The sequence below is a fragment of the Marmota monax genome, unplaced genomic scaffold (assembly GCF_021218885.2).
Source record: "Marmota monax isolate L192 unplaced genomic scaffold, Marmota_monax_Labrador192_F-V1.1 WCK01_AAM20220418_F8-fsc00070, whole genome shotgun sequence".
Classification (NCBI taxonomy): Eukaryota; Metazoa; Chordata; class Mammalia; order Rodentia; family Sciuridae; genus Marmota; species Marmota monax.
In genome coordinates, this window is record NW_026692116.1 from 1,608,189 (window position 1) to 1,629,098 (window position 20,910).

A 20,910-nucleotide genomic window follows, 5' to 3' on the forward strand; every position below is an offset into this window, starting at 1 on the left:
AGGTTCTCCAAACTAAAGCAAATCCTGAAAGCCTGAGACCTTTACCTTCAAGGCAGGAATAATAATTCCCAAGGGTTCGTTACTCTGGAATCTCTGAATGTTTTTCAAGTTTTCACCAGCAGCTCTGTGACATTGAGGGGACTGTGAGATGCATCTTTCAGTGTGCAAGTTTGATAGTCACTCATTGCTCTGAAATTTTAATGTAGGCTTTGATACTTTGATTTAATCCTTGAATTAATTATTGGTAAATCTGAGGGAGAAGCCACAAATCATAACGCAAGGTCCTTGTCCTGAAAGAATTTGCAAACTAGAGAGCTAATGCATATACATGAAATCTGTATGCTCTACGTAACACCTAACCCTGTAGGGTGGGCAATGCTCAGAGCCACTTGATGGGCGCCATCACAAGGAAGTGTGGAGTGTGAAGACATCACTCTGAGAAAGGAAGTTAGGAAGGTATCAGAGGGGGCAGAACGAGAACCAAATTGTTAAAAATGTGTAAGAGGTATTTGTGAGAAGGGAGAGGACACTGTGAGCTAGAAAGACACAGGAAAAGACAAGGAGACTTGTTCGGGAGACTTTAAGTAGCTGCTTTGGCAAAAGCAAAAGTTTGTGAGGGAGCCTTGAGAAGGCAAAATTTCAAGGGCCACTCTGTCAAAGCCAAGGATCTGTACTTCACCATTTTTGGTTTGTTCGTCAGTGATTTGGTTTAATTTTCCCCCTTTTAAATACTTATTTTTATTTGTTCTTTTTATTTACTCATAGACCATAGAAAATACTTTGACATATCATACATGTACACGTAGTATAACTTCCCATTCTTGTGGTTGTACATGATGTGGAGTTTCACTGGTCGTGTATTCATATATGAATGGCCAATACCTTCTACTGTCTTTCCTGTTCCCATATCCCCCTTCCCTTCATTCCCCTTTGTCTAATCCAATGAACTTCTTTTCTCTGCCCCACCCTTGCTGTGTGTTAGCATCCACATGTCAGAGAGAACATTAGATCTTTGTGGTTTTTTAAAATATTTACTTTTAGTTTTAGGTGGACATAAGATTGTTATTTCATTTTTATGTGGTATTGAGGATCAAACCCAGTGCCTCACACATGCTAGGTGAGCGCTCTACCACTTGAGCCACAACCCCAGCTCTGGATCTTTGGTTTTTTGAAATTGGTTTACTTCACTTAGTATGATAGTCTCCAGTTCCATCCATTCACCAACAAATGCCATAATTTCATTCTTCTTTATGGTTGAGTAATATTCCTGTGTGTGTGTGTGTGTGTGTGTGTGTATATATATATATATATATATATATATATAAAATCACATTTTCTTTATCTATTCATCTGTTGAAGGGCACCTAGGTTGGCTCCATAGCTTAGCTAAATAGACTTTATTTATGAGAGAGGTTTTAGCGTCCCAGCAAAAATGAGTAGATAGTACAGAGTTCTCATATGCCCCCAGCCCTCACACACACACAGCCTCCCCTATCACCATCTCCCAACAGAGTAGTACTTTTATTACAATTGATTGCCACATCATTATCACATAAAGTCCATAGTTTACATTAGTGTTCATTCTTGGTGTTATGCATTCTATGGATTTTGACAAATGTATAATGACATATATCCAACATTATAGTATCACACATAAGAGTTTCATAGTCCTAAAAGTCCTCTATGTTTCCCCATTTGTCCCTCCCTCCCTGAAACCCTTGGCAACCAGTAATCTTTTTATCATATCCATGATTTTGCCTTTTCCAGAATGTCACATTGTTATAATCATATGGTATGTGGACTTTTCAGATTGACTTAATTTGCTTAGTCATATGAGTTTAATTTTCCTTCATGTTATTCATGGCTTGATAACTCATTTCTTTATGTTTTTGTTTTTGCCTCTTAATCACAGAGTAGAAGCTTTTATTTCGGCAATCAAAAGAATGAAATAAATGGAATCTATAATGATTAACATTCGGCATGCACCTCTACCTGAAACTGCTGTTGGCTTTTAAATGGTATAAATCTTTATAATTTCTTTATGCATCTTTGAATTTTTTGTACCCTGATAGACAGGGTAAGTTAACTTCTTCCTGTTGCTGTCTAGTAATGAGAATTCTGTTCAACAGCTGGATTCCTTTATAACTGAAGGCCTCCAGATCCTCAGGCTTCCTGTTCTACCATGAGACCATACCTTAATGTAGACGTTTAAGTACATCACCAGCATAGGCGAGGGAGACAACCTGAAAGCTGGGGTGTACTGTATGAATTCTCTGTACATTTTTTTCCAGCTCTGATGGTCAAACACTGTTTGTGTATATATATCACGTTTTCTTTATCTATTCATCTGTTGAAGGGCACTTACAGTTAAGGTAACCCACAGTTAAGTACCAAATTATAATTGTCCAACTTCTGCCTTTTCAGACATGCACAAAGATCTCCTCAAAAATGTGAAACAGATTCACACAAATGAAAGTTTTACCTGTGTGATCCCACCATCAGGTTACAGAAAGCAGTTTCACTATCAAAATTATGGGAAGCAGTTAAGGGAAATTTGAGAAAAAGCATAGTCCCACACATGGCGACATGCATGTAATATTTTCACAAGATTAGCATTAAAAACACAAATACACCTATGACCCTCAAACCCTACACATGCAAAAATGATCTTTGTTCATTCTCAGGTGACCAATGTCCCAAGAGTGACAAAAGATAAGAGCCAATTCCTCACAGCCATTTGTCCAACCATCCCATCAACAGCTCTCCCTTTCTTACTCTACCTTCCTTTTCCAAAAATGTGATGCTGAGATCAGTCAGAAAGGCTTCCTGAGAAGACTGTGGTTTGGATTTCTGCGTCTGTTCCAGTTGATTCAAGATGAATTGGCTTGCATCAATGAAGCACTCAAAGCAGCTCACAAAACAGGACTCAGCCCAACTGTCCAACTTTGGCCCAGGCTTGTTCATGTACCTCTCCCAACAAAATTAAGTCATCTGGTGTACCAGCTGCTGGAGGCACTGCTTCTGAGTTTCCACCTTGATGAAATGTGGCAACTGTAGGCCTACTGTACCCAAACCAGCCACAGAGGAAGACCAGGAAGAATGCATCCCAGCACAACCACATGTGCCAGAACTTCACACCAACTCATTGACCTTTAGCTCATTTCTTTTTAACACTGACTAATATTCTATTTTTCTGGGTGTACTATACTTCATTTTAACCAATCATATATTCAAGGACAACTTGCTGCTTCCAAGTTTGGGAAATTATGAATAAAATCACTATAAACATCCATGTGCAAATTTTTGCATGAACACAATTTTTCAACTTTTTTCTGACTTCTTTGGGTAAGTACAAGAAGCACAACTACGGGATCACAAGGTAAAATCTGTTTAGCAGAAGAAAAACAATCGGATCTTTCAGGTGGTTTTATGATTTTGCATCCCCATCTGCTATAAATGAGAGTTGCCATTGGTTTACATCCTTGTCAGCATTTGGTATTGTCAATGTTTCAGATCTGGGCTATTCTGTTAGGTGTGTAGTGGTATTCATTGCTCTTTAAATTTGTATTTCCTTGATGACATGTGATGTGGAGCATCTTTTCATATGCTTTTTGGCCATTTTATATCTTCTTTGGTAAGATATTTATTCAGGCATTTTGTCCATTTTTTAGATTGAGTTGTTCATTTTCTCATTGTTGAGTTCTAAGAGCTCTTTATATTTTGGGTAATAGCCTTTGATCAGATAAGTCTTTCAAAAATGTTCTTATAGTGCGTGGCTAGGAGAAAAAGCTGAAATGTTTTTTAATTTTAATGAATTCCACCACCAGAAACATTCTAGAACTTATAAATGAATTCAGCAAAGTAGCAGGATATAAAATTAACACCCATAAATCAAATGCGTTCCTAAACATCAGTGAAGAATCCACTAAAAGAGAAATTAGGAGAACTACCCCATTCACAATAGCCTCAAAAATAAAATATTTGGGAATCAATTTAACAAAACAAGTGAAAGACCTCTACAATTAAGACTACAGAACACTAAAGAAAGAAGTTGAAGAAGACCTTAAATGATAGAAAGATCTTTCATGCTCTTGGATAGGCAGAATAAACATTGTCAAATGGCCACACTGCCAAAAGCATTAAACAGATTTAATGCAATTCCTATGAAAATCCAATTCCAGCTTATTAGGTATTTCTTTCTCTCATGATTTTAATATTGTATCAAAAAGTCATTGCCAAACCCAAGGTCATCTAGATTTTTTTTTTCCTTTGCTATCATCTATGTTGTGATTTATTTTTTTCCTAATCTGATCTTGAAATCTCTTTCCTGAGAATAGCCGTAAGCCAAGATAGTCACTCTTTAGGAGAGGCCTGGCCATGATTGGGAGCATGCGTCAAGTGAGACACAATGAGAAATAAAAATACGTGAAAAAAGACACATTTTATTTATGAGTCCCAGGTAGATCAGGGAACTGATGAGAGGACATCAGGAGGTCTAGAGAAGGCAGTTCAACAATTGTGTGGGGAGTGAGAAGGAGAAAGGACCTATGGGACCATGGCTGTATTAACATCCATGGACATGATGCCCTCTGGCTTTCCTGAAGGAATTGTGAATTGGCTAGTTCAAAGAAGTACAAAAGAGGCACTTATTTACATAACCCTGATGTTGGTGTTTAGGTTTTATTGTGGTCAGCAGCTATGGGGTCAGTGAGATGAAGAACAAGTAGACCAAATCATAAATAACTGTACCAGGAGGAAGTTTTAACAATGCCAAAGGTAACTAGGCCAAAGCTGAGGTAAGAGTTTTCATCTCAAACAACTTACGTCTAAGCCTAAAAATGGATGCCAAGGCAACAAATATATTTAATGAATTTATGACACTCTAGAGGTTTTAGAGTTTAGTGTTTATATTTTTATATATGAGATAATTTTTGAGAAGGGTAGAGGTCTGTATCTAGATTCATTTTTGAATGTGGATGTCCAGTTGTTCCAGCACCATTTGCTTAAAAGACTATGTTTTCTCTGTTGTATTGTCTTTATTAAAAATTTTTTGTCAAGATCAGTTGACTCTATTTCTATGGGTCTATTTCTGGACTCTGTATTCTGTTCCATTGATCCATTTGTATATATATTTTTTTGCCAATACCATACTACAACTTTATAGTAAGTCTTGAAATCATGTAATGTCAGTTCCCCAACTTTGTTCTACTCTTTCAATATTATGTTGGCTATTCTGGGTCTTTTGCTTTCCATATAAACTATAGATTCACTTTACTGATAATGATACCAAATAAATTGATAGGATGTTGATTGGATTGTATAATTTATGTTCTCTCTCTCTCTCTCTCTCTCTCTCTCTCTCTCTCTCTCTCTCTCTCTCTTTTCAGAGAGTGTAGGTCAGTGGTTCTGCAAGGCCCTGGATTTGACCCCTAACATTATACATAAAAAGCTGATCTTTTTTTTTTTTCTCCAGAAAAAAAGGAAGGAAGGAGGCTGTCATTTACTTGTCTTTTTAAAGAACCAGTTTTGGGGGGCTGGGGTTGTGGCTCAGCAGAAGAGCACTTGCCTAGTGCGTGCAAGGCCCTGGGTTCTATCCTCAGCACCACATAAAAATAAATAAATAAAAATAAAGTCATTTTTTTCTAAAAAAGAAATAAATATTTAAAAAAAGAACCAGTTTTTGGTTTGGTCAATTTTTCTCTGTTAATAACTTGTTTTCAAGTTGTTGATTTCTGTTCTAGTTTTATTTTTTAATTTTTTGATTGTCAATGGACCTTTATTTTTATTTAAGTTCTGAGGATCAGACCTTATGCGGTGCTGAGGATCAAACCCAGTGTCTCGTACATGCTAGGTGAGTGCTCTACCACTGAGCTATAACTCCAGCCCTGCTCTAGTTTATGCTATTGCTTTTCTCTACTTATGCTGTATTTAATTTTCTCTTTTTTTCCAGTTTCCTAAAGTGGATGCACGATAATTGATTATAGATATTTGTTTCTAATATCTACATTTAATGCTATAAATGTTCCCTTAAACAGTATTTTCATTGCATCCCACAAATTTTGATTAGTTGTATTTTCTTTTTTTAATATTTATTTTTTAATTGTAGTTGTACACAATGCCTTTATTTTACTTATTTATTTTTATGTGATGCTGAGAATCGAACCCAAGGTCTCACATGTGGGGGGTGAACACCCTATCACTGAATCACAATCCCAGCCCCTGATAAGTTGTATTTTCATTTTCACTTAATTTAGTGTATTTTAAATTTAATTTATCTCAATTAAAATATGTTAATTTTATTTTTGAGTTTTTTCTTTAATCCAGATGTTATTTATAAATGTATTTTTTAATCTCCAAATATTGACCCGACGAAAGATTGTTTCCTCCACCATATCCAATTTATTAATGAGCCCATCAAAGGCACTTTTTATTTCTATTACACCATTTTTGTTCTCAAGTATTTTTGATCCTTTTTAGATTTCCCATCTGTCTGTTTATCCATCTTTCCTTGAATATTGTCTACTTTTCCCATTAGAGATCTTAGTATAATAATCACAGTTGTTTTAAATTCATGGTCTAATAATTTCAACAATCCTGCCATTTCCAAATCTAATTTTAATGCTTGTTCTGTCTCTTCAAGACTGTGTGATGGTGGTATTATTTTTTTCATCGGTTTGTTTTTCCCATTTTAGTATACCTTGTAATTCTTTGTTGAAATCTGGATGAGAGGACCTATCGTAAGTTGGTCCTTAGTGAAGTGGTGGTAAGATGTTAGAGAAGGAGAAGCATTCTATAGTCCTATGATTAGTTCTCAGTCTTTAAAGGAGTCTGTGAACCCAGACTATGAATTTTACAAGTGACTTGCAGTTTTCTCCCTATGTAAAGTGAGTCAGGATGGCTAGAGGGGCCTGAATTTGGATATTTTTTCCTGTTTCCAAGTCTGTTTTTTCTGTCAAAACTCCAATAGGTTAGGTTCTAGATTTTCCCTTGAAAAAGGCTTGCTAAGACCAGAGTGCCCTGGTGTATTTCAGGATGGCTACCTTTCCTCTCCCCCTAACAGAGCATGAAGGAATTTCCTTAATCTTCACTGTGAGGACATGGTACAGCTCCAGGCAGTAAAACTCACAAGAGTGTGGGGAGTCCTCTGGAGTTTTTAACTCACAGATTTTCCACACTGAACTTTCAGCTATTCATTAATTACAGTTAAGGTTTTCCTACATAGCACTGGTTTCTGTGTGGGGTTCTGCTTAGGTAAGTTCTAACTCCATATCTCCCTGGATTTTTTTTCTCCAATTTTGAGGGTTTTTTTCCTGTAACCTCACTTCTGTGATATAGCTAAGGAAAATTGTTGGGTGTCTTTTTTTTTTTTTTCAGTTTGTTCAGCTTTTTACTTCTTTACATCTGAGACAGGAAAGCCTAATTGTGTGAGTCATTGAAGAACGCGTCGTGTGACGGTTAATTTGGGGTGTCAACTGGATTGTGCGTGCCTAGATGGCTGATGAAGTTTTGTTTCTGGGTGTGTGTTAGGGTGTTTCTGGAGGGAATTGGTATGTGATTCAGTGAACTGAGGGAGAAAGATCTGCCCTTGATGTGGGTAAGTACCACACAATCAGCTGGAGAGCCAGGTGGGATAAGTAGATGGAAGAAGTTGGGTGGGGAGTATCTTTCTCTTTATTCCAAAGTAAGATACATTTTTCTCCTGGACTTGAACATCAGAATTCCATATTTTTCTATCTTTGAACTCTGAGACTTGCACCAGCAGCTTCCTGGGACTCTCAGGTTTTAGCTTCAGACTGGGAATAATGCCGTCTGTATTCTTGGTTCTGAGGCTTTTTATTTCAAACCCAGGGTCTGAATTGCTAAGCAAGCACTTCACCATGGAGCTACACCTGCTCCCTCTGGGATTTTGAATCTGGACTGCATCGTGTTACCAGTATTCCAGGATCTTCAGCTTGCAGATGGCCTATGTGGGGACATCTCAGCCTCCATAATCATGTGAGTCAATTCCCCTAACAAATTCCTATTGATTCTCTCTGGAGAACTCTAAGTAATATAGTAGTTTAGTTAACTAATATAAGTAGTTTAATTTGGTTTGTAGTTTGAGTTTTAACAGGAAGATGACTTGATTAAAAGTCATTATATAATGAATTTATATAAACAGAGCTGGGCTGCTCTGTTGAAATATATCAGGGCACTCAACTCTTGACTGGCCTCTCAAGTTGGAGGTTAGCTGGTTGTAGGCTGTAGGACTAGAGGCCCACTCCATTTGGCTCTCTGGGATTTTCTTGTAAAGGATGAAGAGACAGAGGAAGTATTCAATGACTTTTCTCAGCATGGCACAAAACAAGGTATTAATAACCATCCAAAACAGAATTTTCAGTTGCAAAACCTCCTGTTTCTTACCATTTCTTTTGTATTAGAAATGATTATTCTAATGAAAACTTTGAAAGAAGACTTCCTGTTAGCCTAGTTTCCAGGGAAGACATTCATTCAGGGCCCTGTGGCTCATTTGGCCACAAATGAGTCTCTGTAGTGGAGAGGTGATTATTCTTACAGTCACAGTAGAACCTAGGGACAAGGTGCCAGAGGTCAGGGTGATAGAGGATATATTCCATCTCTTGGCTTCAGTTTTTATATCAGCTTTCACTGGAAAGGGTGTTCACTTGAGCTAAAACAATCCCAACATGCAACCCCACAGAAGATTCTCATGGCCCATGGGCTTAAGTAATTGCCAGCCAAACAAAACAGCAAATTTTCCATGTAGAATGATTTAGTGCAGTGAAACTAGGATAAATAATGAAGGCATTTGTTTATGCCTACTTACAACATTCCTTATAGGCAAAAAAAGGGGAAGAAAACATCATTCTAAGCCTGCAAAGGCAGCCAGTGCAGGCTCATCAAAAATATGCATTTGCTTTTGTAGTCAAAGAGTGTGAGTTTGCTCTGATTCACCTCCTGGCCTGGGCTCTTCTGATATCCATGTAATTTAAATGAGAAAGTCGTTCTAGGGCGTCATCACATTTCAAAGAAGTGACCCTTTTTGGATGTTGAAAGAATCCCCAGTGTTTGGGTTCATTTCTGGGTGAGGTGGTGTCATAGAGTTCTTGAGATGCCATCCAGAGGAAAAGACCTTGGAAAGTCTAAACAGAAGTTGTTTACCTTGTCATTTTGCTTGTTGTGCAAATGGGCCTCAGCTTTGGTGAGAAAACAAGCACATTTCAAGCTCAGTCTAAGTCAAAATTCACCATTGCTGTCAAACTCTAACAAAAGAGGTTTTTTGTTCATTCTTACAGTGACCTGACTTCCATCATGAACGTTGTAGCTAAGACATCCCAACCATACCATCTTCCAAATTGACCGCCAGTTGGTTAGGCTCAGCTTCAAGAGGTAATTGAGTTGAAGGATTTTATTCCCTGTTATTTTTCCAAGGGGACATTTACATTTTGCCCCCAGAACTCTTGGTCTTCCAAAGAACAGAATTTCTCAGGCAACCAGGCTGGTCACAGTCTCGGATTTTAAGTTGCATCCAAACATGGGTTTCCAACCTGTCCTGAACCTCATTATGTCTTTCCCCTGGGCTAGAGCCACTACTGTTCTAATATTTCCACAGGACCATCCTGGGTCAGGTCTGTTGGGAAAAGTCCCATCGGTGTCATTCTCCAGATAATCCCATTCAGAAGACCCCTTCTCCATGTCAGGTTCATCCTCTGATTACTGGCTTCTGTCTTTAGGGCACAGAGCTTTCTGTACTTTCTCAGCCACCGAACTGAAAATACCCTTTTTCCCTTTTACCTGCCAAATTAGGTTTAAAGAGAGGGTGCATGGCTCCTGGATCCTAGAAAGGTGTTAAATATCTTTGCTGCTAGAAACTCAACTAGAGACATTAACACCTACCTCCTGGCTCCAGAGCGGGTGTTAATGTTCCTGCTGCCAGGATAGCTTTCATCCAGGGCCTTTCCTCTAGCCAGCACTCAACCAGTGCCAGGACCGGGGAGAAAGCAAAGCAAACCAGACTAAAGTCCCAACAGTAACAATCCTCATTTGGTTAGCACCAAACCAATAACCCCATCTTTTTAACCACCTTTAAAGCATTTTGAAGCAAAAAAAAAAAAAAAAAAAAACAGTTCCAAAGATTAAGGATATAAAAAAGTTTATGCAAAAATATTCTTTCAATAATAATACCTTTACATAGCATGCTTAATATGCCAAAGCACTTTCACATAAAATAACACAAACCTTTCATTGAAGATTTACTTAAAATATATTAATTCTTGCTGTAACCCTGAGAACAGAAACTGTTATTCTCACATAAAATAAGACCTAACAGACTTAGAGAGGATTGATAGTAGACACCTGTTATGCTGCTCTCTATCTGTCAAGGCCTTGACCTTCACCCCAGTTCCCTACTGGATTGCTAGATCACAACAATAACTATGACAGCCATAGGGACAAGTATTATTTTAAAGATCAGAAATTAAGTACATTTGACCAAGAAACAAAAAGTAATATAAGACTGTGACTTGAACCCAAAATTAACTGAGGTCTAAACTATGTACTTCCTACTGGGCTATAGTGCCTATGATCACCCCAATAGCAGGGCACTTTCCCCAAGACTTTGTTCAATTATTCATTCATTCATACAGCACAGATTTTCTGAAGTGTTACTATGTGACAAGCACTGTGGTGGGTGTGAATATTTTTAAAAATAAAGAATCAGTAACAGAGCTAGCATTCAAGTTGTTTACAACCAGTAGAAGAGATAAAGCTGGTATGAAAGCAACTCTAAACTAGGTAGGAAGACTGAACATCGACATTTCAAAAATATAGGTGATGGTATGTAAAGTTTGAAGGGGGTTGAGATTCATCACCCACAAGGAAAATAAAAGCTTGTCTGAGCATATAGAGGGGACCTAGTCATTAAGCTGATCTCTAAACTCCAGCATCTCACTGAAAACCCATAAAGATTTCTGAATCTACAAAAAATCCAAGGTATTTGCAGAGGAGAAACTTAGAAATGGAGTTTTGGTGAAACCAGTTATACCTTAAGTAACTAGATAGTAGGTGAAGAAAACTTTCTTACTGTCAAAGTAGTCTAACTAAAAAAATGGAAATGAGATGATAAAATTGTCACCATTGCAATTCTCAATAAAATATTGGACTTAAGCTATGATAATTAACTTTTGCCAATATCACAAAAAGAGTGATACACCTTCTATTCCTCCTGGTAAAGGACACAGTACCATCTATGAAGAAATCTTGCCAAAAATCCAAACCTGAACTTAAGTGAGATTTTTAGATTTACTGGTATGTAAGAAATGCAGGGGACAAAGTAGTTTGTTATATGTTATGTAAAGATGAAATAAGTAATATCCAGTATGTAGGAAAATCTACAGGACAAATCAATGAGTTTCTATACAAAGTAAATTACATGGGGTGGAGGGCAGTGGGAAGAGGAACCCATAGATTAAGAAACTCAAGAGAGATACAACCCAATGCTATAGAGGAAACATCTTTGAATCTTTACTCAAACAAACAAAATAGAGGGTACATAGACATTTTGAGGCCTTGGACATAATCTACATTTAAACATCCTGTCAACATCTGGCCATTTAGAAGAATCTATTATATGGCCATTAAAAACCCCAACAAACCAAAATCTGCTTTTCTGCCATGGATTTTGAAATACAGAGTGTGGGAAAAAGGTTGGAAGAACTCATATCTTTCTCATGATTTTTTAAAACATTGTATGCAAACTTTCAAATTATAATTGCATATTTATAATTTCTAATAAGTTTATGTCATGGTTTAGATGCGGAATGTCCTCCAAAAAACGTGTGTGGTTAAATCATGGTCCCCAATGAAGCAAGGTTCAGCAGTGGGGCTATTAGGCAATGATTGGATCATGGGGGTTCTGACCTCATCAGTGGATTAATCCATCAAATCAATTTGATGCATCAGTCTATTGATAGCTAAATGAAGTTCTGGGACTCAGGACCTAGTTGGAAGAAGTAGGTTACTAGGGTGTGCCTTAAAGGGTTTATCTAGTCCCTAGCCCTTTCCTTTCTCTGTGTTTGCTTCCCAGCTGCCATGAGTTGAGAAGTTTTCATCCTCCATGCAGTTCTGCCATGATGTTCTATCACCTTAGGTCCAAAGAGATGAAGTTGGTCAACCATGGACTGAATCTTCTGAAACCATGAGCCAAAATAAACTTCCCCTCTAAATTGTTCTTATCAGGTATTTTGGTCACAGTGATAAAAAGCTGACTAAACAGCTAATAAAAATAAGAGTCATTTTCTAAAAAACATTTAAAGCTGTCATACATTATGTGGTTCAGGAAAACCTGCTACTTGTGGGAAGTCATTTTTAATTATTTTATAGTGAAAAATTCCTTTATAAAGCAGGGAGCTTAACTTTGGGTTTGCCTCTAGTTTAGAATCTTATATATGAATTCCTTGCAAATGGAGCAAGCAGATCCTCAAAACCAAATCTATCCACATCCTACCCACCTGTTATCCATAGTAGGAACCCAGATAACTATTGTTATCATTCCTAATTCCTGCAAATATATCCTTGAAGCATTTAACTTGGAAACCCCCTAGTCTTGTCCATTGCCCAGTGGCTCTGATACAGGCCCTGAGAGGGCTGAGTCTTCCAGAGTCCCCACAAGTTGGAATGAAGCTCCCCAGCTAACAGTAAGTGCTCACAGGACAATAGAACTGTAGAGCTTTGTTGTAATGCACTTGGCATCCTTGAGCACTCAAGGGGGTAACCTTAATGAGCACAAAATATTCTTCTCTAATAAGAACATGCTGTCATAATCACCCTCCATGTGATAAATATCCTAGAGGTTTTCTCTTTGTTAGGTTAATGCTTTTCCACAAGATAATTTAACCAATTCTCTAAAAAATAATCACACGTTATCAGGCCCCAATATAGTAATATGGTGTTGGTTTTCTTTCTTTTTTTTTTTTTTTAATGTTTTGAATCTTGCCTTAAACAAATTCCATCCAAATAAATGCTCCCTTTTTTAGCTGGCACCAAAGCTTGTGTTGTTCATTGTAATCAAGCTCCCAGTTGGCTAACTCCTCATCTAACAGTATGTCTTCTGATTTCATTTGAGCAAAATTTATCATCCACAAGCAAAGACAGAAAATGTGTGAATGTCTAAAGCTTATGTAAATTAAGAGGCCAAGCACGCTGGTCCTAAAAATAGTAGATAATTATAGGCCTTTCTTCCCCATACAATAATTATAGGCCTCCTGTCATCTTTTCTATTCTGTATAAGGTCACAGTAGTATTATACAAAATTTACAGTATATTACAAGTTAAAAACACAATAATTAGCAACTGTGCATCTTCAGCAGCAGTGATGAATGTTCACAGTAAAAGTTTAGAAAAAAAAGAGCATTATTTGTTTTATGTGGACAGTACACACTTAAATTTAATCATCAACTCCTGCTACCCAATAGGCAATATTCTCTCACTATTATAATGCTATTTGCCAAGTTCATAGTACACCCTTGGGCTGAATTCATCCTTAACGAAGAGACAAGAAGCCAAATCTCTCATCGTCATCTCAACCAGGTGCACCATATTATTTTAAATTTAATAATTCTGCTGAACATATTGAATGATAATGAGCAAGCTTATAGAAAGTACCAAGGATTATTTTGACCATTATGATCAACATCTGATCCAGGGGGGAAAAAAATCCTCTCACTAAATAATGTGGATAGTTCAGAGGTTTGCTTAGTAGGGTTGGTTTGGGTTTTTTTTTTTCCCCCTCAACTCCTTCTTCTCCCTCCCCAGGCTTATTTATATCATTTATTGGGGGTGGGGCATGGGTATTATATTTTTCAGTGGAAATAAAATATAATTTAACAAAATCGAGGGTTTACCCTCAGCTCTTAATTATCCATACTAATGGAAACAAAGAGGCACAGATAATACAGAATGACAGGACAGAAGTATAATTTCTATTTTGCTTAAGGAAAAGGTCAGAGAACTATACACTCTTATTTCACCTTTCCCAGCTATGTCAAGCTATTAGCAATGGTTTGGGAAGGAGAAGATTTAGCAAGAACGGAAAAAGAAAAGGTTGTAGAGGCCCAGAATCCCAAATCCCCTATTATGAAACCCATTCATGATTGCCTGGATTACCTGGTTTGCTCAGCTATTCCATATCTCTAGCTATGAAGGCTCCTTTCCCTATTTGCTCTGCCATAGTCAGAGATGATCACTGTAAACAGCAATGCTCACCCCTAGAATTGTGCCTACTCAAAAGTAATTCCAACCCTAAAGACCAGTATTCAAAGGAAAACTAGAAACTAATCCAGAGCAACCATGTGGCTTTGTGTTTAAAAGTGACTGAGTGACCATTTTACTCCTGAGCAAAATAGTATGTATAGAGATTAAGAAGCTGTACATTAAAAGAACATATAAGTGGAATACATAACCACTGTCAGATTAAATATTTGCTAGCCATTGAGAGTTGCTGTGGCAACTGATCAGACTTCAATCCATATAGAGCTATAACCTTGGGATTTTCTTCATAGCAGTGTCAAATTCTCATCATCATTAAGGTGATCTTATTTTTGTGCTGGTTAGTCCTTAAGAATAATGCAGAATATGCCTTCTGGCTAAGAGTACATATTTTGGTGTCAGGTAAGACAGGTAACATACAGGTCTCTCTCTTCAGCCAGGACCTCTGTTCTGAGCTTTCAACTAACCTGTCCAAGTGCTTGGTTGATTTTTCCCCTTTGAATGTCTCCTAGACCCTATAAACACAACAGAATCCCTTCTCTTTCTCCATAAACCTGCTTAAGAGGTTTATAAATGATACTACCACAAGATTGATACTCTTTTCCATAAACCCTGAAATCCAGTTCATTCAGAGACATCTTTTCATACATGCCTTCTTCTCTTTTGCTGTCTCAAGAGTCTCCATTTCCATCTAGTGAACCACACCAGGAAAGCTGATCCCACGGTTTGGGGAGTAGAATTATGACTTAAGCTAAGTCAGTCAGAGCATCCCATCATTCTATCCTCAATAACCAGTTCAGAAATAAGCATGAGACTTTAGTTGGTCAATCATAGTGAAATCTGAGACATTTGCTGGGAATGCTTGAACAAAGGTGTACAGAAAGAAGCATGTAGCCTTGGGCTCGCTGACAGTCATCTTGGAAGCATGAAAAAGCTTATATGTGATGCACCCCTGTAATCCCAGCAGCTCAGGAGACTGAGGCAGGAGGATTGCAAGTTCAAAGTCAGCCTCAGCAACTTAGCAAGGCTCTGTCTTGGGAAAAAAAAAAAAAAGGCTGGGGATGGGACTCAGTAATTAAGTATCCCTCTTCATGGAGCTCTGCCTCCGGTCGACCCAACCCTGTCTCCATTTCTTGCAGTTAAGTGAGCCAGCAAGTTCCTCATTTTAAAGTTAAATTCTATTACTTACAATAGAAAATATACCAAATGATTCAATAAATAGGTGTACTGCTAACTATCTCTGGAATCCATTTACTTTTATCTTTTCCACCACCACTCAAGTCAAACTATCACTAGTTCCTTCTGAGACTATTGCAACAGGCTTCTAAATAATCTTCCTGCTTTCCTAGTTGTCCCTTTCCACATTCTCTACAAATAGTAAGCCTGACCTTGTTTTTTTAAAAAAATTAAGTATGGTTAAATTACTTCCTAGCCTAAAGTTCTTTATTGATTTCTTATTGATACCAGCATAAAATTCATAGTCCAAAAAGCCTCTCAGCGCTATGGCATTTGGTCCCTTCCCTTCCTCTTCATCTTCATCGTGTGGCAGTCCCCCTTGATCTTTAAATGTACAATTGCTTTGTGCAGTTGCTCAAAGACATATCATGTTCTTTTCTGCCTTTGGTCTTTTGTGTATCCTGTTTCATCTGCCTAGACCACCCTGTCCCCAAACCAATGACCATATACCCCAACATCCTTTGCCTACCCGACTCTTTGGATCACAATGGTATTCTTCACAGAAGTCTTCAATTTTATGTCCCCCTAGCACAAGCTCCCACTCTCCTGTCTCTCTTTCACAACAACCTCACATTTCTAATTACATATTTAAAAATATCTGCTCTTCCCACATCTGTCTCCTTTACCGGGTGTCTCCCAAGCAAAAATCTACAACACAGCAGGCACCCAATTAATGGGTAACCACTGAGCCAAATCCCCAGTCCTTTTTTATTTTTTGTTTTGTGACAGTCATGCTAAGTTGCTTTGGACCTCACAAAATTTCATTCTTTTTTTATTTTTTAAATTTATATGTGACAGTGGAATGCATTACAATTCTTATTACACATATAGAGCACAATTTTTCATATCTCTGGTTGTACACAAAGTATATTCACACTAATTCATGTCTTTATACATGTACTTTGGATAATAATGATCATCACATTCCACCATCATTTCTAACCCCATGCCCCCTCCCTTCCCCTCCAATCCCTCTGCCCTATCTAGAGTTCATCTATTCCTCCCATGCTCCCTCTCCCTACCCCACTATGAATCAACCTCCTTATATGAGAGAAAACATTCAGCATTTGGTTTTTGGGGATTGACTAACTTCACTTATCATTATCTTCTTTAACTCCATCCATTTACCTACAAATACCATGACTTTATTCTCTTGTATTGCTAAGTAATATTCCATTGTGTATATATGCCACATTTTTTATCCATTCATCTATTGAAGGGTATCTATGTTGGTTCCACAATTTAGCTATTGTGAACTGTGTGCTATAAACATTGATGTGGCTGTGTCCCTGTAGTATGCTGTTTTCTTTTGTTTTTTTTTTTAATTTTTTTTATTCGTTGTTCAAAACATTACAAAGCTCTTGACATATCATATTTCATACATTAGATTCAAGTGGATTATGAACTCCCATTTTTACCCCAAATACAGATTGCAGAATCACATCGGTTACACATCCACATTTTTACATAATGCCATATTAGTGACTGTTGTATTCTGCTACCTTTCCTATCCTCAACTATCCCCCCTCCCCTCCCCTCCCATCTTCTCTCTCTACCCCATCTACTGTAATTCATTTCTCTCCTTGTTTATTTTCCCATTCCCCTCACAACCTCTTATATGTAATTTTGTATAACAATGAGGGTCTCCTTCCATTTCCATGCAATATCCCTTTTCTCTCCCTTTCCCTCCCACCCCATGTCTCTGTTTAATGTTAATCTTTTCCTCCTGCTCTTCCTCCCTGCTCTGTTCTTAGTTGCTCTCATTATATCAGAGAAGACATTTGGCATTTGTTTTTTAGGGATTGGCTAGCTTCACTTAGCATAATCTGCTCTAGTGCCATCCATTTCCCTGCAAATTCCATGATTTTGTCATTTTTTAGTGCTGTGTAATACTCCATGGTGTATAAATGCCACAGGATATGAGACAGCAAATTCAAACAGTGAAAGAACACATTGAAAATGAATTACATAAACAGATAAACGATAGTATGCTGTTTTTAAGTCCTTTGGGTGTAGCCCAAGAAGAGGGATAGCTGGGTCAAATGGTGGTTCCATTCCCAATTTTCCAAGAAATCTCCATACTGCTTTCCATATTGGCTGACTAATTTGCAGTCCTACCAGCAATGTATGAGTGTACCTTTTCCCCCACATCCTTGCCAACAATTATTGTTGTTTGTATTCATAATAGCTGCCATTCTGACTGGTGTGAGATGAAATCTTAGAGTAGTTTTGATTTGCATTTCTCTAATTGCTAGTGATGATGAACATTTTTTCATATATTTGTTGATTAATTGTATATCCTCTTCTGAGAAGTGTCTGTTCAGGTCCTTGGCCCATTTATTGATTGGGTTATTTGTTTTTTTGGTGTTTAACTTTTTGAGTTCTTTATATACTCTAGAGATTAGTGCTCTATCTGATGTGTAAGGGGTAAAGATTTGCTCCCAAGATGTAGCTCACAGATTGTTTCTTTTGCTGAGAAGAAAATTTTTGAGCCCGTCCATTTTTGATTCTAGATTTTAATTCTTGAACCAAAGGAGTCTTATTAAGGAAGTTGGGGCCTAATCTGACATGTGGAGATTAGGGCCTACTTTTTCTTCTGTTAGATGCAGGGTCTCTGGTTGTATTCCTAAGTCCATTGATCCATTTTTTAGTTGAGTTTGTGCATGGTGAGAGACAGGGGTTTAATTTCATTTTGTTGCATAAGGATTTCCAGTTTTCCCAGCACCATTTGTTGAAGAGGCTATCTTTTCTCCAATGCATGTTTTTGGCACCTTTGTCTAATTTAAGATAATTATTATTTTGTGGGTTAGTCTCTGTGTCCTCTATTCTGTACCACTGATGAAAAATTCTCAATAAAATTCTGGCAAATCGAATACAAAAACATCAAAGAGATTGTGCACCATGATCAAGTGGAATTCATCCCAGGGATGCAAGATTGGTTCAATATACAGAAACCAATAAATGTAATGCATCACATCAATAGACTTAAAGATAAGAATTATAGATCATCTCAATAGATGCAGAAAAAGCATTTGACAAAAATACAGCACCCCTTTATGTTCAAAGCAATAGAAAAATTAAGGATAACAGGAACATATCTCAACATGATAAAGGCTATTTATGCTAAGCCCCAGGCTAACATCATTCTAAATGGAGAAAAAGTGAAGGCATTCCCTCTAAAAACTGGAATAAGACAGGGATACCCTCTTTCACCACTTCTATTTAACATAGTTCTTGAAACAGTAGCCAGAGCAATTAGACGAAAGAAATTAAAGGGATACACATAGGAAAAGAACTCAAATTTGCTGATGATATGATTCTGTACCTAGAAGACCTAAAAGTTCCACCAGAAAACTTCTAGAACTACTAAATGAATTCAGCAAAGTAGCAGGATGTAAAATCAAGACCCATAAATCAAAGGCATTTCTGTATATCAGTGACAAATTCTCTGAAAGGAAAATGAGGAAAACTACTCCATTTACAATAGCCTCAAAAGAAAAAATAAAATACTTGGGAATCAACTTAACGAAAGAGGTAAAAGATTTATATAATGAAAATTACAGAACCCTAAAGAAAGAAGTCAAAGAAGACCTTAGAAGATGGAAAGATATACCTTGGTCTTGGATAGGAAGAATTAATATTGTCAAAATGACCATACTTCCAAAAGCACTGGTACAGATTTAATGCAATTCCAATCAAAATCCCAATGACATTCCTCATAGACATAGAAAAGGCAGTCATGAAATTCATCTGGGAAAATAAGAGACCCAGAATAGCTAAAGCAATCTTTAGCAGGAAGAGTGAAGCAGGTGGCATCACTACACCAGACCCTAAACTATATATACTACAGAGCAATAGTAACAAAAACAGAATGGTGTTGGCACCAAAACAGGACCTCACAAAATTTCTGAGGCTAGCTTTGAACTCTCAATCTTCCTGCCTCAGCCTCTTGAGTTGCTACCCAGATGTAGCTTTTTAACCTTGGGAAAGCTACTTAACCTCCTCAAGCTTTTATTTCTTCATTTTAAAAAAAAATGCAAATGGTAATATTCACCTCACAGGGCTGTTTGAGGATTTCTAGCTTACTAGTCACTGTTCTTTAGAGAAATAGAACCAATAGGATGGAGAGAGGGTGGGGAGAAATTATGGGAAAAAGCTCATGAGATTATGGAGGCCAAGAAGTTTCATGATCTGCAATCTGAAAGCTGGAGCCCAAGAAAGCCAGTAGTGTCAGTCAGTCATTCATTCTGAGGCCAGAGATCCAAGTCCAAAGGCCTAAGAACCAGGGAAGCTGATGGCTTAAGTCCTCATCTGAGTCCTAAAGCCCAAAAACCAGAAGTGCCAGTGTCTAAGGGCAAGAGAAAATGGTTATTTTAGCTCAGAGGAATCAAATTTTTCCTTCCTCTGCTTTTTGTTTGTTTGTTTGTTTGTTTCATTCAGGCCCTCAATAGATGCATAAGGACCACCTGTGTTGTTAAGGGTGATCTTGTTTACTCAGTCTACTAATTCAAATACTTGGCTCTTCCAGAGAATTTCCACAGACACACCTAGAAATGTTTTGCCAGCTATCTGAGCAACTTCCTGTCAAGCTGACACATAAAATTGACCATTTTATCTACTAAGTAGAATATGCAAAATCTGGGATTTCTCCAGATCTCAGAAGGCAAAAAAACAAAATAAAAAATCCCTAACAATCTAGATGCTTTATAAAATAATCTAAACTTTCAATAAAACTAAAGTGAGAAGATGAATTTCCACCAAAAAGACCCCAAGAACAACTGTGCCATTCAAAGCAGCTGATTTTAATTCTTGAACCAAGAATTTAAAAAGCTGACTGTCTCCATGAATAGAGAGCAAGGACTCCTTCCTAAAGAGGCATTAGAACATGAAGGTCTCAGTGAAGCCAGCCTACTGGCTTCTCAGGATCCCAAAGGAGAAAGAATTTACATACAAAATACTGTAGGAGAAACTATTTGGAAGCCATCATGCTTACTCTTCTAAATAAATGACAGAAATGATTAGTCCCTGTTCTGTGTGATGTTACCTCAAGACTGAGGGCTGTGGGGATGCAGCTCAGTGGAGTGCTTGCCTACATATACAAGGCCCTGGGTTCCATCCCCAGCTCTGCAAAAACAAAACTGAACTTGCGCTCTGGGGAACTCTTGTCCAAATTTTAAAGTCACCAACAAACATACTGTGGATCCTCTTCATGTTTTCAATTATATGACTGATTTCTTCCCTCAAACTGAGAACTGCATTAAGACATTTATCTACATTCTCTTGTTTCATTTAATCTTCAGATTCTTAAGTAATTCTTATCAGTTACATTTTATACCTTTTATAGATGAGAAAACTGAGACCGAGGTTTTCTGAGTTCAACACTCAAGCTCTTTCTTCATAGCATTTTCCAAA

General features: G+C 37.5%; 1 protein-coding gene and 1 pseudogene across 1 annotated transcript in view; one reads left to right on the forward strand and one right to left on the reverse strand.

The window, feature by feature from the left end:
• Nucleotides 1-20,910, forward strand: part of LOC131424885 (endogenous retrovirus group K member 6 Gag polyprotein-like) — a 218,607-nt gene that overhangs the window by 65,078 nt on the left and 132,619 nt on the right. The window lies entirely within an intron of this gene.
• Nucleotides 2,728-3,105, reverse strand: LOC124105310 (mitochondrial import inner membrane translocase subunit Tim8 A-like; annotated as a pseudogene).